This window comes from Ambystoma mexicanum, chromosome 9, assembly GCF_040938575.1.
Source record: "Ambystoma mexicanum isolate Mex_15411 chromosome 9, UKY_AmexF1_1, whole genome shotgun sequence".
Lineage (NCBI taxonomy): Eukaryota > Metazoa > Chordata > Amphibia > Caudata > Ambystomatidae > Ambystoma > Ambystoma mexicanum.
In genome coordinates, this window is record NC_090931.1 from 562,142,945 (window position 1) to 562,160,242 (window position 17,298).

The window sequence follows — 17,298 nt, forward strand, 5'->3', positions numbered from 1 at the left end:
AAAGTACAGGCATTTTTGTCATCTTTTGCCAACGCTATGGATAGGAAATGTTTTCTATGGTGTTGCGGGAAAGGTTTTCCTATGCAGAAATGGAGGGGCTTTTTGTTGCCTTTGGGACGATAGACGCTTTCCCACCCTAAGTGAGATGGGTGGCAGCTTCTTCCACCTGCCTGGGCTGCCCTTTGTGCTATTAAGTCTATACTTTCAGGGATCATTTCTATAGTTCTTAACTGAGGAAATGTGTTCGAAAGTGTCTGGTCTTCGCTAACCACGAGGAAGAGTTGAAGTGTTCTCTTCTGAGCGTGAAGCAAGTGGACAGTGTTGCATTTATGCAGCTGCTGTCTGCTATTGATGACCGTTCCTCTCTCCCTTTCAGGAGGGTTGGAGGAAGGGAACACAAACTGAGTGGTTAGCTGCTTATTATTCTGGTGAAAAATAGAGACAGCTCCCCTGTTCTTAGGGTTGCTTGGTGTCTGTGCTGTCGATTATGTGGGTTCTGATTTGTTAGCTGTGCAAATCTCCACATGGACCAAACACCTTGCGTCGCCCCGGTAAACACAATTGGCCGTGGGCCCTTTTGTGCGCTGCCCTGGGGGACCCAAGCGACAAGTTCCGGCTGTTGCATGCTGGCCTACTTCCATTTCACAAAGGTTAAGCCATTCTGATTTGCCACTGTTTTTCATCTGGCGCAATCCTCGTGCTTCTGTGAAAACAACACTGTACTGCCTTTGAATCTGCCTATTCAGCTGGGTACTTTTCAGGTCCGACTCAAATGCTTGTCTGGCCAATGCGCGCAATACCCTTCCATCACATGCATTACGTTCTCATAAAAGTCACACCGCCATTGTTCACGTTGCCTCCCACTTATGCTTGCTCGAATTCCACTGCAAAGCTTCCCAGATATTGAATAACACTCATTGCCATCGTAATATGGCCACTCTGTTTACTGAGGCCAGCCTTGGCTGGGCCATGGGAGCCCCTTGTCTCTGTCATCCACACTGACGAATTTTATTGGCTGCTGGTCTTCAATATGTAAATTTACAAAGTACAGGCATTTTTGTCATCTTTTGCCAACGCTATGGATAGGAAATGTTTTCTATGGTGTTGCGGGAAAGGTTTTCCTATGCAGAAATGGAGGGGCTTTTTGTTGCCTTTGGGACGATATACGCTTTCCCACCCTAAGTGAGATGGGTGGCAGCTTCTTCCACCTGCCTGGGCTGCCCTTTGTGCTATTAAGACTATACTTTCAGGGATCATTTCTATAGTTCTTAACTGAGGAAATGTGTTCGAAAGTGTCTGGTCTTCGCTAACCACGAGGAAGAGTTGAAGTGTTCTCTTCTGAGCGTGAAGCAAGTGGACAGTGTTGCATTTATGCAGCTGCTGTCTGCTATTGATGACCGTTCCTCTCTCCCTTTCAGGAGGGTTGGAGGAAGGGAACACAAACTGAGTGGTTAGCTGCTTATTATTCTGGTGAAAAATAGAGACAGCTCCCCTGTTCTTAGGGTTGCTTGGTGTCTGTGCTGTCGATTATGTGGGTTCTGATTTGTTAGCTGGGCAAATCTCCACATGGACCAAACACCTTGCGTCGCCCCGGTAAACACAATTGCCGTGGGCCCTTTTGTGCGCTGCCCTGGGGGACCCAAGCGACAAGTTCCGGCTGTTGCATGCTGGCCTACTTCCATTTCACAAAGGTTAAGCCATTCTGATTTGCCACTGTTTTTCATCTGGCGCAATCCTCGTGCTTCTGTGAAAACAACACTGTACTGCCTTTGAATCTGCCTATTCAGCTGGGTACTTTTCAGGTCCGACTCAAATGCTTGTCTGGCCAATGCGCGCAATACCCTTCCATCACATGCATTACGTTCTCATAAAAGTCACACCGCCATTGTTCACGTTGCCTCCCACTTATGCTTGCTCGAATTCCACTGCAAAGCTTCCCAGATATTGAATAACACTCATTGCCATCGTAATATGGCCACTCTGTTTACTGAGGCCAGCCTTGGCTGGGCCATGGGAGCCCCTTGTCTCTGTCATCCACACTGACGAATTTTATTGGCTGCTGGTCTTCAATATGTAAATTTACAAAGTACAGGCATTTTTGTCATCTTTTGCCAACGCTATGGATAGGAAATGTTTTCTATGGTGTTGCGGGAAAGGTTTTCCTATGCAGAAATGGAGGGGCTTTTTGTTGCCTTTGGGACGATAGACGCTTTCCCACCCTAAGTGAGATGGGTGGCAGCTTCTTCCACCTGCCTGGGCTGCCCTTTGTGCTATTAAGACTATACTTTCAGGGATCATTTCTATAGTTCTTAACTGAGGAAATGTGTTCGAAAGTGTCTGGTCTTCGCTAACCACGAGGAAGAGTTGAAGTGTTCTCTTCTGAGCGTGAAGCAAGTGGACAGTGTTGCATTTATGCAGCTGCTGTCTGCTATTGATGACCGTTCCTCTCTCCCTTTCAGGAGGGTTGGAGGAAGGGAACACAAACTGAGTGGTTAGCTGCTTATTATTCTGGAGAAAAATAGAGACAGCTCCCCTGTTCTTAGGGTTGCTTGGTGTCTGTGCTGTCGATTATGTGGGTTCTGATTTGTTAGCTGTGCAAATCTCCACATGGACCAAACACCTTGCGTCGCCCCGGTAAACACAATTGGCCGTGGGCCCTTTTGTGCGCTGCCCTGGGGGACCCAAGCGACAAGTTCCGGCTGTTGCATGCTGGCCTACTTCCATTTCACAAAGGTTAAGCCATTCTGATTTGCCACTGTTTTTCATCTGGCGCAATCCTCGTGCTTCTGTGAAAACAACACTGTACTGCCTTTGAATCTGCCTATTCAGCTGGGTACTTTTCAGGTCCGACTCAAATGCTTGTCTGGCCAATGCGCGCAATACCCTTCCATCACATGCATTACGTTCTCATAAAAGTCACACCGCCATTGTTCACGTTGCCTCCCACTTATGCTTGCTCGAATTCCACTGCAAAGCTTCCCAGATATTGAATAACACTCATTGCCATCGTAATATGGCCACTCTGTTTACTGAGGCCAGCCTTGGCTGGGCCATGGGAGCCCCTTGTCTCTGTCATCCACACTGACGAATTTTATTGGCTGCTGGTCTTCAATATGTAAATTTACAAAGTACAGGCATTTTTGTCATCTTTTGCCAACGCTATGGATAGGAAATGTTTTCTATGGTGTTGCGGGAAAGGTTTTCCTATGCAGAAATGGAGGGGCTTTTTGTTGCCTTTGGGACGATAGACGCTTTCCCACCCTAAGTGAGATGGGTGGCAGCTTCTTCCACCTGCCTGGGCTGCCCTTTGTGCTATTAAGACTATACTTTCAGGGATCATTTCTATAGTTCTTAACTGAGGAAATGTGTTCGAAAGTGTCTGGTCTTCGCTAACCACGAGGAAGAGTTGAAGTGTTCTCTTCTGAGCGTGAAGCAAGTGGACAGTGTTGCATTTATGCAGCTGCTGTCTGCTATTGATGACCGTTCCTCTCTCCCTTTCAGGAGGGTTGGAGGAAGGGAACACAAACTGAGTGGTTAGCTGCTTATTATTCTGGTGAAAAATAGAGACAGCTCCCCTGTTCTTAGGGTTGCTTGGTGTCTGTGCTGTCGATTATGTGGGTTCTGATTTGTTAGCTGTGCAAATCTCCACATGGACCAAACACCTTGCGTCGCCCCGGTAAACACAATTGGCCGTGGGCCCTTTTGTGCGCTGCCCTGGGGGACCCAAGCGACAAGTTCCGGCTGTTGCATGCTGGCCTACTTCCATTTCACAAAGGTTAAGCCATTCTGATTTGCCACTGTTTTTCATCTGGCGCAATCCTCGTGCTTCTGTGAAAACAACACTGTACTGCCTTTGAATCTGCCTATTCAGCTGGGTACTTTTCAGGTCCGACTCAAATGCTTGTCTGGCCAATGCGCACAATACCCTTCCATCACATGCATTACGTTCTCATAAAAGTCACACCGCCATTGTTCACGTTGCCTCCCACCTATGCTTGCTCGAATTCCACTGCAAAGCTTCCCAGATATTGAATAACACTCATTGCCATCGTAATATGGCCACTCTGTTTACTGAGGCCAGCCTTGGCTGGGCCATGGGAGCCCCTTGTCTCTGTCATCCACACTGACGAATTTTATTGGCTGCTGGTCTTCAATATGTAAATTTACAAAGTACAGGCATTTTTGTCATCTTTTGCCAACGCTATGGATAGGAAATGTTTTCTATGGTGTTGCGGGAAAGGTTTTCCTATGCAGAAATGGAGGGGCTTTTTGTTGCCTTTGGGACGATAGACGCTTTCCCACCCTAAGTGAGATGGGTGGCAGCTTCTTCCACCTGCCTGGGCTGCCCTTTGTGCTATTAAGACTATACTTTCAGGGATCATTTCTATAGTTCTTAACTGAGGAAATGTGTTCGAAAGTGTCTGGTCTTCGCTAACCACGTGGAAGAGTTGAAGTGTTCTCTTCTGAGCGTGAAGCAAGTGGACAGTGTTGCATTTATGCAGCTGCTGTCTGCTATTGATGACCGTTCCTCTCTCCCTTTCAGGAGGATTGGAGGAAGGGAACACAAACTGAGTGGTTAGCTGCTTATTATTCTGGTGAAAAATAGAGACAGCTCCCCTGTTCTTAGGGTTGCTTGGTGTCTGTGCTGTCGATTATGTGGGTTCTGATTTGTTAGCTGTGCAAATCTCCACATGGACCAAACACCTTGCGTCGCCCCGGTAAACACAATTGGCCGTGGGCCCTTTTGTGCGCTGCCCTGGGGGACCCAAGCGACAAGTTCCGGCTGTTGCATGCTGGCCTACTTCCATTTCACAAAGGTTAAGCCATTCTGATTTGCCACTGTTTTCCATCTGGCGCAATACTCGTGCTTCTGTGAAAACAACACTGTACTGCCCCTTTGGGGGATTTGAATCTGCCTATTCAGCTGGGTACTTTTCAGGTCCGACTCAAATGCTTGTCTGGCCAATGCGCGCAATACCCTTCCATCACATGCATTACGTTCTCATAAAAGTCACACCGCCATTGTTCACGTTGCCTCCCACTTATGCTTGCTCGAATTCCACTGCAAAGCTTCCCAGATATTGAATAACACTCATTGCCATCGTAATATGGCCACTCTGTTTACTGAGGCCAGCCTTGGCTGGGCCATGGGAGCCCCTTGTCTCTGTCATCCACACTGACGAATTTTATTGGCTGCTGGTCTTCAATATGTAAATTTACAAAGTACAGGCATTTTTGTCATCTTTTGCCAACGCTATGGAAAGGAAAGGTTTTCTATGGGGTTGCGGGAAAGGTTTTCCTATGCAGAAATGGGGGGGCTTTTTGTTGCCTTTGGGACGATAGACGCTTTCCCACCCTAAGTGAGATGGGTGGCAGCTTCTTCCACCTGCCTGGGCTGCCCTTTGTGCTATTAAGACTATACTTTCAGGGGTCATTTCTATAGTTCTTAACTGAGGAAATGTGTTCGAAAGTGTCTGGTCTTCGCTAACCACGAGGAAGAGTTGAAGTGTTCTCTTCTGAGCGTGAAGCAAGTGGACAGTGTTGCATTTATGCAGCTGCTGTCTGCTATTGATGACCGTTCCTCTCTCCCTTTCAGGAGGGTTGGAGGAAGGGAACACAAACTGAGTGGTTAGCTGCTTATTATTCTGGTGAAAAATAGAGACAGCTCCCCTGTTCTTAGGGTTGCTTGGTGTCTGTGCTGTCGATTATGTGGGTTCTGATTTGTTAGCTGTGCAAATCTCCACATGGACCAAACACCTTGCGTCGCCCCGGTAAACACAATTGGCCGTGGGCCCTTTTGTGCGCTGCCCTGGGTGGACCCAAGCGACAAGTTCCGGCTGTTGCATGCTGGCCTACTTCCATTTCACAAAGGTTAAGCCATTCTGATTTGCCACTGTTTTCCATCTGGCGCAATCCTCGTGCTTCTGTGAAAACAACACTGTACTGCCTTTGAATCTGCCTATTCAGCTGGGTACTTTTCAGGTCCGACTCAAATGCTTGTCTGGCCAATGCGCCCAATACCCTTCCATCACATGCATTACGTTCTCATAAAAGTCACACCGCCATTGTTCACGTTGCCTCCCACTTATGCTTGCTCGAATTCCACTGCAAAGCTTCCCAGATATTGAATAACACTCATTGCCATCGTAATATGGCCACTCTGTTTACTGAGGCCAGCCTTGGCTGGGCCATGGGAGCCCCTTGTCTCTGTCATCCACACTGACGAATTTTATTGGCTGCTGGTCTTCAATATGTAAATTTACAAAGTACAGGCATTTTTGTCATCTTTTGCCAACGCTATGGATAGGAAATGTTTTCTATGGTGTTGCGGGAAAGGTTTTCCTATGCAGAAATGGAGGGGCTTTTTGTTGCCTTTGGGACGATAGACGCTTTCCCACCCTAAGTGATATGGGTGGCAGCTTCTTCCACCTGCCTGGGCTGCCCTTTGTGCTATTAAGACTATACTTTCAGGGATCATTTCTATAGTTCTTAACTGAGGAAATTTGTTCGAAAGTGTCTGGTCTTCGCTAACCACGAGGAAGAGTTGAAGTGTTCTCTTCTGAGCGTGAAGCAAGTGGACAGTGTTGCATTTATGCAGCTGCTGTCTGCTATTGATGACCGTTCCTCTCTCCCTTTCAGGAGGGTTGGAGGAAGGGAACACAAACTGAGTGGTTAGCTGCTTATTATTCTGGTGAAAAATAGAGACAGCTCCCCTGTTCTTAGGGTTGCTTGGTGTCTGTGCTGTCGATTATGTGGGTTCTGATTTGTTAGCTGTGCAAATCTCCACATGGACCAAACACCTTCTGTCGCCCCGGTAAACACAATTGGCCGTGGGCCCTTTTGTGCGCTGCCCTGGGGGACCCAAGCGACAAGTTCCGGCTGTTGCATGCTGGCCTACTTCCATTTCACAAAGGTTAAGCCATTCTGATTTGCCACTGTTTTCCATCTGGCGCAATCCTCGTGCTTCTGTGAAAACAACACTGTACTGCCCCTTTGGGGGATTTGAATCTGCCTATTCAGCTGGGTACTTTTCAGGTCCGACTCAAATGCTTGTCTGGCCAATGCGCGCAATACCCTTCCATCACATGCATTACGTTCTCATAAAAGTCACACCGCCATTGTTCACGTTGCCTCCCACTTATGCTTGCTCGAATTCCACTGCAAAGCTTCCCAGATATTGAATAACACTCATTGCCATCGTAATATGGCCACTCTGTTTACTGAGGCCAGCCTTGGCTGGGCCATGGGAGCCCCTTGTCTCTGTCATCCACACTGACGAATTTTATTGGCTGCTGGTCTTCAATATGTAAATTTACAAAGTACAGGCATTTTTGTCATCTTTTGCCAACGCTATGGATAGGAAATGTTTTCTATGGTGTTGCGGGAAAGGTTTTCCTATGCAGAAATGGAGGGGCTTTTTGTTGCCTTTGGGACGATAGACGCTTTCCCACCCTAAGTGAGATGGGTGGCAGCTTCTTCCACCTGCCTGGGCTGCCCTTTGTGCTATTAAGACTATACTTTCAGGGATTATTTCTATAGTTCTTAACTGAGGAAATGTGTTCGAAAGTGTCTGGTCTTCGCTAACCACGAGGAAGAGTTGAAGTGTTCTCTTCTGAGCGTGAAGCAAGTGGACAGTGTTGCATTTATGCAGCTGCTGTCTGCTATTGATGACCGTTCCTCTCTCCCTTTCAGGAGGGTTGGAGGAAGGGAACACAAACTGAGTGGTTAGCTGCTTATTATTCTGGTGAAAAATAGAGACAGCTCCCCTGTTCTTAGGGTTGCTTGGTGTCTGTGCTGTCGATTATGTGGGTTCTGATTTGTTAGCTGTGCAAATCTCCACATGGACCAAACACCTTGCGTCGCCCCGGTAAACACAATTGCCGTGGGCCCTTTTGTGCGCTGCCCTGGGGGACCCAAGCGACAAGTTCCGGCTGTTGCATGCTGGCCTACTTCCATTTCACAAAGGTTAAGCCATTCTGATTTGCCACTGTTTTCCATCTGGCGCAATCCTCGTGCTTCTGTGAAAACAACACTGTACTGCCTTTGAATCTGCCTATTCAGCTGGGTACTTTTCAGGTCCGACTCAAATGCTTGTCTGGCCAATGCGCCCAATACCCTTCCATCACATGCATTACGTTCTCATAAAAGTCACACCGCCATTGTTCACGTTGCCTCCCACCTATGCTTGCTCGAATTCCACTGCAAAGCTTCCCAGATATTGAATAACACTCATTGCCATCGTAATATGGCCACTCTGTTTACTGAGGCCAGCCTTGGCTGGGCCATGGGAGCCCCTTGTCTCTGTCATCCACACTGACGAATTTTATTGGCTGCTGGTCTTCAATATGTAAATTTACAAAGTACAGGCATTTTTGTCATCTTTTGCCAACGCTATGGAAAGGAAAGGTTTTCTATGGGGTTGCGGGAAAGGTTTTCCTATGCAGAAATGGGGGGGCTTTTTGTTGCCTTTGGGACGATAGACGCTTTCCCACCCTAAGTGAGATGGGTGGCAGCTTCTTCCACCTGCCTGGGCTGCCCTTTGTGCTATTAAGACTATACTTTCAGGGATCATTTCTATAGTTCTTAACTGAGGAAATGTGTTCGAAAGTGTCTGGTCTTCGCTAACCACGAGGAAGAGTTGAAGTGTTCTCTTCTGAGCGTGAAGCAAGTGGACAGTGTTGCATTTATGCAGCTGCTGTCTGCTATTGATGACCGTTCCTCTCTCCCTTTCAGGAGGGTTGGAGGAAGGGAACACAAACTGAGTGGTTAGCTGCTTATTATTCTGGTGAAAAATAGAGACAGCTCCCCTGTTCTTAGGGTTGCTTGGTGTCTGTGCTGTCGATTATGTGGGTTCTGATTTGTTAGCTGTGCAAATCTCCACATGGACCAAACACCTTGCGTCGCCCCGGTAAACACAATTGGCCGTGGGCCCTTTTGTGCGCTGCCCTGGGGGACCCAAGCGACAAGTTCCGGCTGTTGCATGCTGGCCTACTTCCATTTCACAAAGGTTAAGCCATTCTGATTTGCCACTGTTTTTCATCTGGCGCAATCCTCGTGCTTCTGTGAAAACAACACTGTACTGCCTTTGAATCTGCCTATTCAGCTGGGTACTTTTCAGGTCCGACTCAAATGCTTGTCTGGCCAATGCGCACAATACCCTTCCATCACATGCATTACGTTCTCATAAAAGTCACACCGCCATTGTTCACGTTGCCTCCCACCTATGCTTGCTCGAATTCCACTGCAAAGCTTCCCAGATATTGAATAACACTCATTGCCATCGTAATATGGCCACTCTGTTTACTGAGGCCAGCCTTGGCTGGGCCATGGGAGCCCCTTGTCTCTGTCATCCACACTGACGAATTTTATTGGCTGCTGGTCTTCAATATGTAAATTTACAAAGTACAGGCATTTTTGTCATCTTTTGCCAACGCTATGGATAGGAAATGTTTTCTATGGTGTTGCGGGAAAGGTTTTCCTATGCAGAAATGGAGGGGCTTTTTGTTGCCTTTGGGACGATAGACGCTTTCCCACCCTAAGTGAGATGGGTGGCAGCTTCTTCCACCTGCCTGGGCTGCCCTTTGTGCTATTAAGACTATACTTTCAGGGATCATTTCTATAGTTCTTAACTGAGGAAATGTGTTCGAAAGTGTCTGGTCTTCGCTAACCACGTGGAAGAGTTGAAGTGTTCTCTTCTGAGCGTGAAGCAAGTGGACAGTGTTGCATTTATGCAGCTGCTGTCTGCTATTGATGACCGTTCCTCTCTCCCTTTCAGGAGGATTGGAGGAAGGGAACACAAACTGAGTGGTTAGCTGCTTATTATTCTGGTGAAAAATAGAGACAGCTCCCCTGTTCTTAGGGTTGCTTGGTGTCTGTGCTGTCGATTATGTGGGTTCTGATTTGTTAGCTGTGCAAATCTCCACATGGACCAAACACCTTGCGTCGCCCCGGTAAACACAATTGGCCGTGGGCCCTTTTGTGCGCTGCCCTGGGGGACCCAAGCGACAAGTTCCGGCTGTTGCATGCTGGCCTACTTCCATTTCACAAAGGTTAAGCCATTCTGATTTGCCACTGTTTTCCATCTGGCGCAATACTCGTGCTTCTGTGAAAACAACACTGTACTGCCCCTTTGGGGGATTTGAATCTGCCTATTCAGCTGGGTACTTTTCAGGTCCGACTCAAATGCTTGTCTGGCCAATGCGCGCAATACCCTTCCATCACATGCATTACGTTCTCATAAAAGTCACACCGCCATTGTTCACGTTGCCTCCCACTTATGCTTGCTCGAATTCCACTGCAAAGCTTCCCAGATATTGAATAACACTCATTGCCATCGTAATATGGCCACTCTGTTTACTGAGGCCAGCCTTGGCTGGGCCATGGGAGCCCCTTGTCTCTGTCATCCACACTGACGAATTTTATTGGCTGCTGGTCTTCAATATGTAAATTTACAAAGTACAGGCATTTTTGTCATCTTTTGCCAACGCTATGGAAAGGAAAGGTTTTCTATGGGGTTGCGGGAAAGGTTTTCCTATGCAGAAATGGGGGGGCTTTTTGTTGCCTTTGGGACGATAGACGCTTTCCCACCCTAAGTGAGATGGGTGGCAGCTTCTTCCACCTGCCTGGGCTGCCCTTTGTGCTATTAAGACTATACTTTCAGGGGTCATTTCTATAGTTCTTAACTGAGGAAATGTGTTCGAAAGTGTCTGGTCTTCGCTAACCACGAGGAAGAGTTGAAGTGTTCTCTTCTGAGCGTGAAGCAAGTGGACAGTGTTGCATTTATGCAGCTGCTGTCTGCTATTGATGACCGTTCCTCTCTCCCTTTCAGGAGGGTTGGAGGAAGGGAACACAAACTGAGTGGTTAGCTGCTTATTATTCTGGTGAAAAATAGAGACAGCTCCCCTGTTCTTAGGGTTGCTTGGTGTCTGTGCTGTCGATTATGTGGGTTCTGATTTGTTAGCTGTGCAAATCTCCACATGGACCAAACACCTTGCGTCGCCCCGGTAAACACAATTGGCCGTGGGCCCTTTTGTGCGCTGCCCTGGGTGGACCCAAGCGACAAGTTCCGGCTGTTGCATGCTGGCCTACTTCCATTTCACAAAGGTTAAGCCATTCTGATTTGCCACTGTTTTCCATCTGGCGCAATCCTCGTGCTTCTGTGAAAACAACACTGTACTGCCTTTGAATCTGCCTATTCAGCTGGGTACTTTTCAGGTCCGACTCAAATGCTTGTCTGGCCAATGCGCCCAATACCCTTCCATCACATGCATTACGTTCTCATAAAAGTCACACCGCCATTGTTCACGTTGCCTCCCACTTATGCTTGCTCGAATTCCACTGCAAAGCTTCCCAGATATTGAATAACACTCATTGCCATCGTAATATGGCCACTCTGTTTACTGAGGCCAGCCTTGGCTGGGCCATGGGAGCCCCTTGTCTCTGTCATCCACACTGACGAATTTTATTGGCTGCTGGTCTTCAATATGTAAATTTACAAAGTACAGGCATTTTTGTCATCTTTTGCCAACGCTATGGATAGGAAATGTTTTCTATGGTGTTGCGGGAAAGGTTTTCCTATGCAGAAATGGAGGGGCTTTTTGTTGCCTTTGGGACGATAGACGCTTTCCCACCCTAAGTGATATGGGTGGCAGCTTCTTCCACCTGCCTGGGCTGCCCTTTGTGCTATTAAGACTATACTTTCAGGGATCATTTCTATAGTTCTTAACTGATGAAATTTGTTCGAAAGTGTCTGGTCTTCGCTAACCACGAGGAAGAGTTGAAGTGTTCTCTTCTGAGCGTGAAGCAAGTGGACAGTGTTGCATTTATGCAGCTGCTGTCTGCTATTGATGACCGTTCCTCTCTCCCTTTCAGGAGGGTTGGAGGAAGGGAACACAAACTGAGTGGTTAGCTGCTTATTATTCTGGTGAAAAATAGAGACAGCTCCCCTGTTCTTAGGGTTGCTTGGTGTCTGTGCTGTCGATTATGTGGGTTCTGATTTGTTAGCTGTGCAAATCTCCACATGGACCAAACACCTTCTGTCGCCCCGGTAAACACAATTGGCCGTGGGCCCTTTTGTGCGCTGCCCTGGGGGACCCAAGCGACAAGTTCCGGCTGTTGCATGCTGGCCTACTTCCATTTCACAAAGGTTAAGCCATTCTGATTTGCCACTGTTTTCCATCTGGCGCAATCCTCGTGCTTCTGTGAAAACAACACTGTACTGCCCCTTTGGGGGATTTGAATCTGCCTATTCAGCTGGGTACTTTTCAGGTCCGACTCAAATGCTTGTCTGGCCAATGCGCGCAATACCCTTCCATCACATGCATTACGTTCTCATAAAAGTCACACCGCCATTGTTCACGTTGCCTCCCACTTATGCTTGCTCGAATTCCACTGCAAAGCTTCCCAGATATTGAATAACACTCATTGCCATCGTAATATGGCCACTCTGTTTACTGAGGCCAGCCTTGGCTGGGCCATGGGAGCCCCTTGTCTCTGTCATCCACACTGACGAATTTTATTGGCTGCTGGTCTTCAATATGTAAATTTACAAAGTACAGGCATTTTTGTCATCTTTTGCCAACGCTATGGATAGGAAATGTTTTCTATGGTGTTGCGGGAAAGGTTTTCCTATGCAGAAATGGAGGGGCTTTTTGTTGCCTTTGGGACGATAGACGCTTTCCCACCCTAAGTGAGATGGGTGGCAGCTTCTTCCACCTGCCTGGGCTGCCCTTTGTGCTATTAAGACTATACTTTCAGGGATTATTTCTATAGTTCTTAACTGAGGAAATGTGTTCGAAAGTGTCTGGTCTTCGCTAACCACGAGGAAGAGTTGAAGTGTTCTCTTCTGAGCGTGAAGCAAGTGGACAGTGTTGCATTTATGCAGCTGCTGTCTGCTATTGATGACCGTTCCTCTCTCCCTTTCAGGAGGGTTGGAGGAAGGGAACACAAACTGAGTGGTTAGCTGCTTATTATTCTGGTGAAAAATAGAGACAGCTCCCCTGTTCTTAGGGTTGCTTGGTGTCTGTGCTGTCGATTATGTGGGTTCTGATTTGTTAGCTGTGCAAATCTCCACATGGACCAAACACCTTGCGTCGCCCCGGTAAACACAATTGCCGTGGGCCCTTTTGTGCGCTGCCCTGGGGGACCCAAGCGACAAGTTCCGGCTGTTGCATGCTGGCCTACTTCCATTTCACAAAGGTTAAGCCATTCTGATTTGCCACTGTTTTCCATCTGGCGCAATCCTCGTGCTTCTGTGAAAACAACACTGTACTGCCTTTGAATCTGCCTATTCAGCTGGGTACTTTTCAGGTCCGACTCAAATGCTTGTCTGGCCAATGCGCCCAATACCCTTCCATCACATGCATTACGTTCTCATAAAAGTCACACCGCCATTGTTCACGTTGCCTCCCACCTATGCTTGCTCGAATTCCACTGCAAAGCTTCCCAGATATTGAATAACACTCATTGCCATCGTAATATGGCCACTCTGTTTACTGAGGCCAGCCTTGGCTGGGCCATGGGAGCCCCTTGTCTCTGTCATCCACACTGACGAATTTTATTGGCTGCTGGTCTTCAATATGTAAATTTACAAAGTACAGGCATTTTTGTCATCTTTTGCCAACGCTATGGAAAGGAAAGGTTTTCTATGGGGTTGCGGGAAAGGTTTTCCTATGCAGAAATGGGGGGGCTTTTTGTTGCCTTTGGGACGATAGACGCTTTCCCACCCTAAGTGAGATGGGTGGCAGCTTCTTCCACCTGCCTGGGCTGCCCTTTGTGCTATTAAGACTATACTTTCAGGGATCATTTCTATAGTTCTTAACTGAGGAAATGTGTTCGAAAGTGTCTGGTCTTCGCTAACCACGAGGAAGTGTTCTCTTCTGAGCGTGAAGCAAGTGGACAGTGTTGCATTTATGCAGCTGCTGTCTGCTATTGATGACCGTTCCTCTCTCCCTTTCAGGAGGGTTGGAGGAAGGGAACACAAACTGAGTGGTTAGCTGCTTATTACTCTGGTGAAAAATAGAGACAGCTCCCCTGTTCTTAGGGTTGCTTGGTGTCTGTGCTGTCGATTATGTGGGTTCTGATTTGTTAGTTGTGCAAATCTCCACATGGAACAAACACCTTGCGTCGCCCCGGTAAACACAATTGGCCGTGGGCCCTTTTGTGCGCTGCCCTGGGGGACCCAAGCGACAAGTTCCGGCTGTTGCATGCTGGCCTACTTCCATTTCACAAAGGTTAAGCCATTCTGATTTGCCACTGTTTTCCATCTGGCGCAATCCTCGTGCTTCTGTGAAAACAACACTGTACTGCCTTTGAATCTGCCTATTCAGCTGGGTACTTTTCAGGTCCGACTCAAATGCTTGTCTGGCCAATGCGCGCAATACCCTTCCATCACATGCATTACGTTCTCATAAAAGTCACACCGCCATTGTTCACGTTGCCTCCCACTTATGCTTGCTCGAATTCCACTGCAAAGCTTCCCAGATATTGAATAACACTCATTGCCATCGTAATATGGCCACTCTGTTTACTGAGGCCAGCCTTGGCTGGGCCATGGGAGCCCCTTGTCTCTGTCATCCACACTGACGAATTTTATTGGCTGCTGGTCTTCAATATGTAAATTTACAAAGTACAGGCATTTTTGTCATCTTTTGCCAACGCTATGGATAGGAAATGTTTTCTATGGTGTTGCGGGAAAGGTTTTCCTATGCAGAAATGGAGGGGCTTTTTGTTGCCTTTGGGACGATAGACGCTTTCCCACCCTAAGTGAGATGGGTGGCAGCTTCTTCCACCTGCCTGGGCTGCCCTTTGTGCTATTAAGACTATACTTTCAGGGATCATTTCTATAGTTCTTAACTGAGGAAATGTGTTCGAAAGTGTCTGGTCTTCGCTAACCACGAGGAAGAGTTGAAGTGTTCTCTTCTGAGCGTGAAGCAAGTGGACAGTGTTGCATTTATGCAGCTGCTGTCTGCTATTGATGACCGTTCCTCTCTCCCTTTCAGGAGGGTTGGAGGAAGGGAACACAAACTGAGTGGTTAGCTGCTTATTATTCTGGTGAAAAATAGAGACAGCTCCCCTGTTCTTAGGGTTGCTTGGTGTCTGTGCTGTCGATTATGTGGGTTCTGATTTGTTAGCTGTGCAAATCTCCACATGGACCAAACACCTTGCGTCGCCCCGGTAAACACAATTGGCCGTGGGCCCTTTTGTGCGCTGCCCTGGGGGACCCAAGCGACAAGTTCCGGCTGTTGCATGCTGGCCTACTTCCATTTCACAAAGGTTAAGCCATTCTGATTTGCCACTGTTTTCCATCTGGCGCAATCCTCGTGCTTCTGTGAAAACAACACTGTACTGCCCCTTTGGGGGATTTGAATCTGCCTATTCAGCTGGGTACTTTTCAGGTCTGACTCAAATGCTTGTCTGGCCAATGCGCGCAATACCCTTCCATCACATGCATTACGTTCTCATAAAAGTCACACCGCCATTGTTCACGTTGCCTCCCACTTATGCTTGCTCGAATTCCACTGCAAAGCTTCCCAGATATTGAATAACACTCATTGCCATCGTAATATGGCCACTCTGTTTACTGAGGCCAGCCTTGGCTGGGCCATGGGAGCCCCTTGTCTCTGTCATCCACACTGACGAATTTTATTGGCTGCTGGTCTTCAATATGTAAATTTACAAAGTACAGGCATTTTTGTCATCTTTTGCCAACGCTATGGATAGGAAATGTTTTCTATGGTGTTGCGGGAAAGGTTTTCCTATGCAGAAATGGAGGGGCTTTTTGTTGCCTTTGGGACGATAGACGCTTTCCCACCCTAAGTGATATGGGTGGCAGCTTCTTCCACCTGCCTGGGCTGCCCTTTGTGCTATTAAGACTATACTTTCAGGGATCATTTCTATAGTTCTTAACTGAGGAAATGTGTTCGAAAGTGTCTGGTCTTCCTAACCACGAGGAAGAGTTGAAGTGTTCTCTTCTGAGCGTGAAGCAAGTGGACAGTGTTGCATTTATGCAGCTGCTGTCTGCTATTGATGACCGTTCCTCTCTCCCTTTCAGGAGGGTTGGAGGAAGGGAACACAAACTGAGTGGTTAGCTGCTTATTATTCTGGTGAAAAATAGAGACAGCTCCCCTGTTCTTAGGGTTGCTTGGTGTCTGTGCTGTCGATTATGTGGGTTCTGATTTGTTAGCTGTGCAAATCTCCACATGGACCAAACACCTTGCGTCGCCCCGGTAAACACAATTGGCCGTGGGCCCTTTTGTGCGCTGCCCTGGGGGACCCAAGCGACAAGTTCCGGCTGTTGCATGCTGGCCTACTTCCATTTCACAAAGGTTAAGCCATTCTGATTTGCCACTGTTTTTCATCTGGCGCAATCCTCGTGCTTCTGTGAAAACAACACTGTACTGCCTTTGAATCTGCCTATTCAGCTGGGTACTTTTCAGGTCCGACTCAAATGCTTGTCTGGCCAATGCGCGCAATACCCTTCCATCACATGCATTACGTTCTCATAAAAGTCACACCGCCATTGTTCACGTTGCCTCCCACTTATGCTTGCTCGAATTCCACTGCAAAGCTTCCCAGATATTGAATAACACTCATTGCCATCGTAATATGGCCACTCTGTTTACTGAGGCCAGCCTTGGCTGGGCCATGGGAGCCCCTTGTCTCTGTCATCCACACTGACGAATTTTATTGGCTGCTGGTTTTCAATATGTAAATTTACAAAGTACAGGCATTTTTGTCATCTTTTGCCAACGCTATGGAAAGGAAAGGTTTTCTATGGGGTTGCGGGAAAGGTTTTCCTATGCAGAAATGGGGGGGCTTTTTGTTGCCTTTGGGACGATAGATGCTTTCCCACCCTAAGTGAGATGGGTGGCAGCTTCTTCCACCTACCTGGGCTGCCCTTTGTGCTATTAAGACTATACTTTCAGGGATCATTTCTATAGTTCTTAACTGAGGAAATGTGTTCGAAAGTGTCTGGTCTTCGCTAACCACGAGGAAGAGTTGAAGTGTTCTCTTCTGAGCGTGAAGCAAGTGGACAGTGTTGCATTTATGCAGCTGCTGTCTGCTATTGATGACCGTTCCTCTCTCCCTTTCAGGAGGGTTGGAGGAAGGGAACACAAACTGAGTGGTTAGCTGCTTATTATTCTGGTGAAAAATAGAGACAGCTCCCCTGTTCTTAGGGTTGCTTGGTGTCTGTGCTGTCGATTATGTGGGTTCTGATTTGTTAGCTGTGCAAATCTCCACATGGACCAAACACCTTGCGTCTCCCCGGTAAACACAATTGGCCGTGGGCCCTTTTGT

At 47.6% G+C, this 17,298-nt stretch overlaps 17 non-coding genes across 17 annotated transcripts; all 17 read left to right on the top strand.

Moving 5' to 3' along the window:
• Nucleotides 1–192: 192 nt before the first annotated feature.
• Nucleotides 193–410, top strand: LOC138490784 (small nucleolar RNA U3). Its single transcript, XR_011275685.1, has one exon. It is a non-coding gene; the product is annotated as a small nucleolar RNA U3 (small nucleolar RNA).
• Nucleotides 411–1,234: 824 nt separating this feature from the next.
• Nucleotides 1,235–1,452, top strand: LOC138490082 (small nucleolar RNA U3). Its single transcript, XR_011275148.1, has one exon. It is a non-coding gene; the product is annotated as a small nucleolar RNA U3 (small nucleolar RNA).
• Nucleotides 1,453–2,275: 823 nt separating this feature from the next.
• On the top strand, nt 2,276–2,493 carry LOC138490083 (small nucleolar RNA U3). The gene has a single exon (XR_011275149.1). It is a non-coding gene; the product is annotated as a small nucleolar RNA U3 (small nucleolar RNA).
• An 824-nt stretch (nt 2,494–3,317) lies between these two features.
• LOC138490085 (small nucleolar RNA U3) lies at nt 3,318–3,535 on the top strand. The gene has a single exon (XR_011275150.1). It is a non-coding gene; the product is annotated as a small nucleolar RNA U3 (small nucleolar RNA).
• Nucleotides 3,536–4,359: 824 nt separating this feature from the next.
• Nucleotides 4,360–4,577, top strand: LOC138490370 (small nucleolar RNA U3). The gene has a single exon (XR_011275405.1). It is a non-coding gene; the product is annotated as a small nucleolar RNA U3 (small nucleolar RNA).
• An 835-nt stretch (nt 4,578–5,412) lies between these two features.
• LOC138490194 (small nucleolar RNA U3) lies at nt 5,413–5,630 on the top strand. The gene has a single exon (XR_011275247.1). It is a non-coding gene; the product is annotated as a small nucleolar RNA U3 (small nucleolar RNA).
• Nucleotides 5,631–6,455: 825 nt separating this feature from the next.
• Nucleotides 6,456–6,673, top strand: LOC138490683 (small nucleolar RNA U3). Its single transcript, XR_011275601.1, has one exon. It is a non-coding gene; the product is annotated as a small nucleolar RNA U3 (small nucleolar RNA).
• An 835-nt stretch (nt 6,674–7,508) lies between these two features.
• On the top strand, nt 7,509–7,726 carry LOC138490356 (small nucleolar RNA U3). The gene has a single exon (XR_011275393.1). It is a non-coding gene; the product is annotated as a small nucleolar RNA U3 (small nucleolar RNA).
• Nucleotides 7,727–8,549: 823 nt separating this feature from the next.
• Nucleotides 8,550–8,767, top strand: LOC138490087 (small nucleolar RNA U3). Its single transcript, XR_011275151.1, has one exon. It is a non-coding gene; the product is annotated as a small nucleolar RNA U3 (small nucleolar RNA).
• An 824-nt stretch (nt 8,768–9,591) lies between these two features.
• On the top strand, nt 9,592–9,809 carry LOC138490371 (small nucleolar RNA U3). The gene has a single exon (XR_011275406.1). It is a non-coding gene; the product is annotated as a small nucleolar RNA U3 (small nucleolar RNA).
• Nucleotides 9,810–10,644: 835 nt separating this feature from the next.
• LOC138490195 (small nucleolar RNA U3) lies at nt 10,645–10,862 on the top strand. Its single transcript, XR_011275248.1, has one exon. It is a non-coding gene; the product is annotated as a small nucleolar RNA U3 (small nucleolar RNA).
• An 825-nt stretch (nt 10,863–11,687) lies between these two features.
• LOC138490679 (small nucleolar RNA U3) lies at nt 11,688–11,905 on the top strand. Its single transcript, XR_011275598.1, has one exon. It is a non-coding gene; the product is annotated as a small nucleolar RNA U3 (small nucleolar RNA).
• Nucleotides 11,906–12,740: 835 nt separating this feature from the next.
• LOC138490357 (small nucleolar RNA U3) lies at nt 12,741–12,958 on the top strand. The gene has a single exon (XR_011275394.1). It is a non-coding gene; the product is annotated as a small nucleolar RNA U3 (small nucleolar RNA).
• Nucleotides 12,959–13,781: 823 nt separating this feature from the next.
• LOC138490448 (small nucleolar RNA U3) lies at nt 13,782–13,991 on the top strand. The gene has a single exon (XR_011275475.1). It is a non-coding gene; the product is annotated as a small nucleolar RNA U3 (small nucleolar RNA).
• Nucleotides 13,992–14,815: 824 nt separating this feature from the next.
• On the top strand, nt 14,816–15,033 carry LOC138490088 (small nucleolar RNA U3). The gene has a single exon (XR_011275152.1). It is a non-coding gene; the product is annotated as a small nucleolar RNA U3 (small nucleolar RNA).
• Nucleotides 15,034–15,868: 835 nt separating this feature from the next.
• On the top strand, nt 15,869–16,085 carry LOC138490219 (small nucleolar RNA U3). The gene has a single exon (XR_011275269.1). It is a non-coding gene; the product is annotated as a small nucleolar RNA U3 (small nucleolar RNA).
• An 824-nt stretch (nt 16,086–16,909) lies between these two features.
• Nucleotides 16,910–17,127, top strand: LOC138490089 (small nucleolar RNA U3). Its single transcript, XR_011275153.1, has one exon. It is a non-coding gene; the product is annotated as a small nucleolar RNA U3 (small nucleolar RNA).
• The last annotated feature ends 171 nt before the right edge of the window (nt 17,128–17,298 follow it).